At 40.1% G+C, this 8,630-nt stretch overlaps 1 pseudogene; it reads right to left on the bottom strand.

Annotated features, from left to right (window-relative positions):
* Positions 1–7,602: 7,602 nt before the first annotated feature.
* On the bottom strand, positions 7,603–8,083 carry LOC108978801 (annotated as a pseudogene).
* Between the last annotated feature and the right edge of the window lie 547 nt (positions 8,084–8,630).

The raw sequence follows: 8,630 nt of genomic DNA on the forward strand, positions 1-8,630 counted from the left end.
CTTCAGGCGGGTAATTTCTATTCGAACTTCTTCATGGTCAGAGAATGGAAAGTATGCCCCATCGTCATCGATTGGGAAATCGGGTTCGCCTTCTCCTGGCGTTGTGCGTTCACTGCTATTCAGCAGGCTGGAGAAGTGTTCCCTCCATAATTTAAGTATGCTCTGGGGATCGGTGACTAGATCACCTTTGGGGTTCTACAAGAGTATGCTCCGGTCTTGAAACCTTCGGTAAGCCGCCACATTTTGTCGTAGAATTTTCCAGCATTRCCCCTGTCGGCCAGCTTATCAATCTCTTCGTACTCACGCATTTCGGCCTCTTTCTTTTTCTGTCTGCAAATGCGTCTGGCTTCCCTCTTCAACTCTCGGTATCTATTCCATCCGGCACGTGTTGTGGTCAATCGTAACGTTGCGAGGTAGGCAGCCTGTTTTCTCTCCACTGCGACACGGCACTCCTCGTGGTACCAGCTGTTCTTTTGTACTTTCCGAAAACCAATGGTTTCGGTTGCAGCTGTGCGTAAGGAGTTTGAAATGCCGTCCCACAGTTCCCTTATACCAAGTTGTTGACGAGTGATCTCATAGAGCAGGAGTGGAAGCCGAGTAAAAAATCGTTCGGCAGTCTGTTGTGATTGCAGCTTCTCGACGTCGAACCTTCCTTCTGTTTGATGGCGTGCGTTTTTTGCTGCACAGAGGCGCGTGCGAATATTGGCCGCAACAAGACATGTCCAAGTCGATGTTAGGACCTCGGAGTGCACGCATATCTAAACCACTAGAGACGTGTCTTTCATCTATCACAACAGGATCGATCCCACACCAAACTTGCGCTCCTTTATATGGCCACTGTGGTAAATGTCACAGGGCCCGCTGGGCAGTGGCACCTTCCCAATTAAGGGACTGGACATTCTAGGTGCATGCCCTCAATTCGTAGTCCTTATTTCGTTTGCCATGGGCGTCATCAAAAGTGGAGTCCCTCATCCGAGGCTGTTGTTACGTTTTCATTGGGGCGGTGTTTTTTACGTGGTGGGTCCCAAACCCAGCCCACAACCCTATGCAGGATGCAGGGATTGTTTCGCCTTCTCACTCTAGCTCGCCTTCAAACGGATGTTCTTAGGCTACTCAGAGGATACTTGGTCAAGGACCGGAAGTCGTGAGCTGCTTGAGTGATATGTAAAAGAATCGTTTCTGGCCACTCCCAAGTGAATGGCGATCAGAGAACTTTCCTCACTTGCGTGAACTCTACACATGACTCCATCCTCCGACGACTATATGCTGATATTACAATGCGTTACAGTTCAAAAGAGAAACGGCTGGATTGTGCTGCGCAACTGAAAAAGTCAAACTGGATCCATTACTTACAACAAACGCAGCCACTGGAACGAATGTTCGATATAAGTGGTCACGATTCCAGCCATTTCTTCAACACATCCTTGATTACAACAACTGCTTTCGCATGACTTCCCTTTGAGCTAATATCATTCGATGGGGCGGCTATATGCCGACTTGCAAAGTAAAAGATACAACACACATAACCAATCAACATAATGAATTGCAACACATAACAACTACATATATATCACTGACTACACCATCACACGATCAGAAGTTACACCGTATTCTTCAACAAATGATTGTTTACAATCACAAATACAAGGACAAACATATCATTTGCATGGTTCAAAGGTGCCAACACCANGCTGTACGTAAAGAGTTTGAAATGCCGTCCCACAGTTCCCTTATACCGAGTTGTTGACGAGTGCTCTCAGAGAGCAGGAGTGCAAGCCGAGTAGAAATGTTCGGCTGTCTGTTGTGATTGCAGCTTCTCGACGTCGAACCTTCCTTGCGTTTGATGGAGTGCGTTTTTTCTGCACAGAGGCGAGTGAAAATCTTGGCTGCAAGAAGATAGTGGTCCGAGTCGATGTTAGGACTTCGGAGCGCACGCCCATCTAAAATTCTGGAGACGTGTCTTCCGTCTATCACAACATGATCGATCTGGTTTATGGTTTTTCTATCCGGAGACAGGCAGGTAGCTTGATGTATCTTCTTATGCTGGAATCTAGTACTACACACAACTATATTTCGGATCCCGGCGAAGTCGATCAGCCTCAACCCATTTGGATATGTTTCCTCGTAGAGGCTGAGTTTACCGACCGTAGTGCCAAAGATACCTTCTTTGTGCACCCTGGCGTTAACGTCGCCAAGCACGATTTTGACATCGTGGCGGGGCAACTCTCATAAGTGATTTTCCAGCACTCATAAAAGGCATCTTTGGTCACATCGTCCTTCTCTTCCGTCGGGGCGTGGGCGCAAATCAGCGGTATGTTGAAGAACCTCGCTTTGAGGCAGATTGTAGCTAGACGTTCATTCACCGGAGTGAATGATAGTACTCGCCGACGGGGTCTCTCTCCCACCACGAATCTCACACCAAACTTGCGCTCCTTTATATGGCCACTGTAGTAAATGCCACAAGGACCTACTCGTCTCTGTCCTTGTCCCGCCCATCGCATTGCTTGGACGGCGGTGATTTCAGCCTTTATTTGTACGAGGACATGAACCAACTGGGCAGCGGCAACTTCCCAATAAAAGGACCGGACATTCCAGTTGCACGCTCTCAATTCGTAGTCCTTATTTCGTTTGCCATGGTCGTCATCAAAAGGGGGGTCTCTCATCCGAGGCTTTATTATAGTTTTCATTGGGGTGTTTTTTTACGTGGTGGGTCCAAAATCCAGCACACAACCCTATGCAGATGCTTCGCTCACACTTTAGTCTCACTTTAGCTCGCCTTCAAACGGATGTTATTAGGCTACACAGAGGATACTTGGTCAAGGACCGGAAGTCGTGAGCTGCTTGAGTCATATATAAAAGAATCTGGCCACTCCCAAGTGAATGGCGATCAGAGAACTTTTCTCACTTTCGTGTACTTCTACAATTGACTCCATCCTCAATCATCCTGTATAAGCAGCCACATGAATATTGTTTGCAAAATATATACAGGAAGAGAGATTGATGGAAGTATAAGGGAATTTATTGATGTAATAACTAATGCAGCTGTATTGGCAACACCAAGAAGAACCAATAAACCAGTTGGTTTTAAAAAGATCACTAATAATTAAATAGAAAAACTTGTATGTGAGAAAAGGCGAAATATACGTGAATGGCAGTTAAATTGCTCTCCTTCAACTCTGCGGTACGAAAGTTAAAAAAAGCGCTTAATCTCGAGTAAGAACACAATACTTAAATTTATATAAAGAAACTGTACCCAAATTCTAGCAACCAAAACTGACTTTAGAAAGCCCAGAAGCCTTTTAAGCCGCCAGGCGATTCCAACACGCCTCTAATACAGTTGAATGGTAATTGGCTAGTAGTGACAAGGAAAATTCAAACTGCTTTGCAAATCCCCTAAAAAATGTATTTCAACCTAATTGCCCAAAGAACAACTTTAAGATGCCAACTTTACCCAATACCGCTAACGAATCGCTTGTGCCTATTAAGACTTCTACTTCTGAAGTTACTAGAATTATAAGAGAGCTAAATCCGAAAAACGCATCAGAACACAATTACATTACTCCAAAAATGCTAACTGAGTTGTCAAAAATTGCTATAAAGGTGCACTCCTTGCTACTTAATGGATTTCATGGTTTCGGATACTTTCTAATTTCGTGGAGAAGCTTCAGATCATCATGATAGATAAGCCTGGAAAAGATATAACACAGCCGTCTTCCTACAGACCAATAAGTCTCTTACCTTCTATTTCTAATATATTTGAAAAAGTGTTACTATCAAATGTGTTGGTACACCAATTCGGTTTTCGTAGTAAACGTGGCATTGTAGAGCAAGTAAATAGAATTACAAACGACATCAGGAAAGTATTCGAGCACATTCAGGTATTTTTCTAGATGTAGATCAGGCATTCGATAAGGTCTGGCATGAAAGCCTTTCATGGAAAATCAACAACGTTTTATCTTATGAATTGCTTTGAACTTTGGTGTGCATAATATATACGGCAGACATTCCAACAGCTATTAACGTATTGACATCCACTTCCGCGGATGATATAGCTCTAGTAAGTCGCCACAAATGCCCCATTAAAGCCTCAAGAGTATTAGAGCAGAATTTAACTGTTCTCGAAGAATGGCTAGCCAACTGGCGTATAAATATTAATGAGCAAAATTGCAAGCATGTTACATTCTCACTAAAATAAACAATATCCTAGTACCACAAGCGATTGAAGTAACTTATTTTGGGATTCACCTGGATCGAAGGACCACGTGGCGAGAAGTTATAGCGAGTAAAATAATTTGCATGAAGTTACGAGCAGCCTAGGCAACAAAGTCCTGTTATACAATGAAATCATAAAACCGATTTGTATGTATGACATTCAACTGTGCGGTACGACCTATGCAACCCACATTGATATAATACAAGTACAAAGGTTCCAATATAAAATGCTTAGAACAATCACGCCTTCACCCATTGTACATGCGTAATGAAAACATTTATAAAGATCTTGATATTCCCATTGGCTAATAACTTGGTAAATTCCTGCAAGGTTTATTGCTAGCTTTTATCAAGCAGATCCAATAAATAAAGAAATATTAAAAAAAAATCAGCGTCTTTCCCAGATATAGCGCGACAGTCCAAAAATAAAAAATGTTAAGGATCTCATTTTATTTTCTTTCAGGACAGTTGGTTCTCTTCAAATCAGTCGACATCGATCTGAACCAGGATGACGTAGTCAACTACCGTACGAAGTTTGATATTCACTTGAATTGCCTGGATTACTATCTCACAATTTGCAGTTAAAAGTAGAATAAGTTATCGTCATGCTGCGAAACATTAATTAACCTGTGCAATCGATCAAGACTGGATGTGAAAAAGCCGATGAATAATGTCACTGAGGAAACAGGAATAAAAGGAAAACACAAAGGAGAGGATATTTTGATTCCGTTATTCGATTATAATTTCCAGTGCATCTGGTCTTTGCAATGACCATAAATAAATAAATCGCAAGGATAATCTTTATATGTTTGCGGAATTAACTTAAATATTCCTTGCTTTGCGCATGGGACATTATACGTCGCGTGTTCGCGCGTCGGTAAACCATCTTCTTTGTTTATTTACGCATCACGTAATAAAACAAAAAATACAAAAAGGTGTGAGAAACCTTTAAATTGATTAAGAGACTGGATGATTGTGTGTCTGCCAATATCAAATTTAAACCTCATTAGACAGTATTTCAGGAGAACTCTGTTTTGTAAGTAAAAGATTTGCCGAAAAAAATTAAATATCTTCATGTTTCATTCAAAAAATTCTTTGTTATTAAAAACGAATTCGTTTTGTGTTTTTTAAAACTATTTTATATAAAAGTTTACGTGTTTTATCTACCGATGGCGGACGAACGAAATCTGCCGGGTAAGCTAGTATAGATACATACAAGCATATATACTATAAATGATCACAATGACGAGAAAAGTTGAAATCCGGGTGAATGTCTGTCTGTCCGTCCGTGCACGCGCTAACTTGAGTTAAAATAGCGACACCTTGATGAAACTTGTCATGAAAGCTCCTTAGTATAAAAAAAGTTTCGAGTTCGTAGATGGGTGTAATAGGACCACTGCCAAGTCTTAAAAGCGTCATTAACCGAAAATTTATAAACCTCTAATTTGTTACAGGGGATTCGCAGTGGCAAAGGCCACATGCAGGCAAAAGTTTTTGAAAAATGTGACTCGGTCACGCCATCTAATAAGTTTAGTGTACATATCTCCTAAGCAAATTAAGCTACAACAGCCTAGTGTACTAAGCGCAACTATTATAAGAATTGTGTGAAAATGGATGAAATGGGAAGATAACCCCGCTCACTACCTATACAACGGTACTGGTAAAAGCTACTGAAAGCGCAATAAATCAAATTACACAAGAATTATTACATTTGAATGGACGAATTCAGATTACAATCGCGCCTGCTTCCCACTAACAAAATTTTAAATCTCATTTGATTCTTTAAGTTTCCAGTACACAAAACATGATGTAGTTTATATAACGGGATAAAATTTTGCAGTAATAATTTCTTTAAACTATTCCATGCTATGACCAAAAGTTGTTCTAATTCAACCAAAGCTGGTCAAGTCCCTAGGTACCGAATATGTGGACCCCAGTATCTATAGTTCGCTTTTGACCGAAAATATCGAAAATGACGTCTACAAAATTTCATAACGATATCGTAAAAACTGAGGGACTAGTTCGTATATATACAGACAGACAGACAGACAGACAGACGGACAGACGACATGGCTAAATCGACCCAGGGTCTCCGAAGCTTCCTTCTGGGTGTTACAAACTTCGTGACTGACAAACTTAAATTACTCTGTTCAGAGTATAAAAATTGAGCTCGTATATTATTATTTGATACAGTGGACCGCAATAGCAGGGGTGTAATGTGTGTAATACCTTTTGAAAATGTGGGCGTGGTCACGCCTTCTAAGTAGTTTAATGTACTCCTAAACCACTACAGCCATAACAACCACATTTGCTGAGTATAAATTTTATAACAACTTCTACCGACAGTGTGAAAATGGATGAAATCGGAGAGTAACCCCGCTCACTCCCCATATAACGGTACTGTTAAAAATTACTAAAAGCGCAATAAATGCTTAACTAATTACGCCAGAGATATTAAATTTTACCTCCAAGATGATATGAGAAGCCTTTATGTGAGCCGGTGTTAAAATTGGACAATTGGCTAGGCACCGCCCACTTTTTGGTGAAATCCCATATGTCGGGACTCGATCAACCGATTTTGACTAAATTTAGTATGCGCCATGTATGAGGTATATAACTGAAATTCAGGGATAATCCTTCTCTGACAATAGTATGTTCGTATGTCAAAAATATGGCTAATCCAGCCAATACTTTCCTAAATCCCCATATACATAATATAAAGGTTTTCGAACTTCCAGGAGACTTTATGCTGGATATATCAACCAATATTTCAGGTATCTCTATGAAATTGGTGTTCTAATATGACAGTTTATCTGTGTGCCTAAAATGAATAAATTTGAGCGAAAACTTGACCCAGCTCTCTTATAACCATTACCAGAATTTTCGGTTCGGTTGACTTTGATCCATATGATTGATGATTGAAAGACAGGCGATGTCCTGCATACTTTAATCCGAAAATTTGTTCCATAAGCTGTAACGATCTGGACCATTTTGATAAAAAATACTATTAAAAACTTAATATAATATCTAACCTTATCACATGTATATTTATTACAATTAATGTAATCTATAGCGTGTGAGTATGTGTATACTGCATGAGTGAAATGAAATGTACATGATGTGTTTAATAAAACGTTTGGACTTCATCAGTAGTTTTAAATAAAGGTGAAAAAACTTAGACTTAAACTATTTTATTTTATAACATATATGTATTTTTTGTAAGTTACATACGATAAGTTTATTGTAATTGCGCATAAAGTAAAGCCAACAACGTGTTTTACCAAACACCGAGTGATGTGTAATCAAATTTATCAAAGATAATGTTGAAAGCTTAAGTTTACGTTAAAACGGAGATCAAAGAGCCACTCAGTGTTTTTAAAGAGAACAATTTTAGCATATTTCGTGATTTTTGTTGATAAATAACAACATATCTATATTTTTTTCCTTCAGTCTTATTCGACTGTCTGAGACTAATTCTCCAGCTTTGCTGAACATACATCAGACTCCGTTGAAGTTCCCGGAATGTACAAATATTTGCATGCCATGATATGCATTGACTTCATTTCAGTCGCTCTAGTCTGATATTGAGATAAATGTTTGTTTATATAAGCGTTATATAAAATGTCATTGTTACCTTCCAGTATTCCAATGGGTCTACATCTAGCGGCCCATTGGTTTTTTCAGTGTATTCCCGTAACGTGATGATAGCATCCGCTCTGTTGGATTTGACTTTGCTAGATATCTTCTCTGTCAAAAAGTCATAAATCTGTGGAATTTTAACGCTTTTTGATGCCGGCGGTTCCTCCCTGTTGTCATTCGATGACGATGTTGCAATTCTGTTGATTTCAACCAATTCGTTTTCCAGCATCATGGACGCTTGGGCCGCATTTTGACTTGACTGAAACCCTCTTTTAAATCTCGGATCTAGCAAGGTGGCTAATCTATAGGGTGGGTCGATTCCGAACTTTTTTCAATTTGGGATTTCTAATAGTGCGGAAAAGTTGCCTTAGAACTTCCTGATTCCAAAGCAACTTTTTGTTTGCATCTTCATGGGGTTGAACTCCGGCCTTGAAATTTCGGAAATTCACCTAAAATCGTGAAATTGTCGACCTAGCGCCTGAAATACGAATCTTATGGCAAAATGTATAAAACAAAAGTTATATGTCACGTCATTTGCTACCGAAACCGTTCCCGAGATACGAGCGAAAATGCGGCGCGCCACAGCGYAAGGTGAAAATTGTTGCAGCTCTCAGCTAACCTGTATTGGTCACCCAGAACCCACCGCGTAAAGGTGGCTGCTCTTCGGGTTCCTCCCAAGCCCAACCCAACCAACCAACCATATGTCAGGCTTGTTTTAGTCTGAATCTGTGTCAAATTTATTGATAAAATCAGATTTTGTACTAAACTTTGGCACTTGT

This window comes from Bactrocera latifrons, unplaced genomic scaffold (genome assembly GCF_001853355.1).
Source record: "Bactrocera latifrons isolate USDA-ARS-PBARC rearing strain unplaced genomic scaffold, ASM185335v1 scaffold_1279, whole genome shotgun sequence".
NCBI classification, from domain to species: Eukaryota; Metazoa; Arthropoda; class Insecta; order Diptera; family Tephritidae; genus Bactrocera; species Bactrocera latifrons.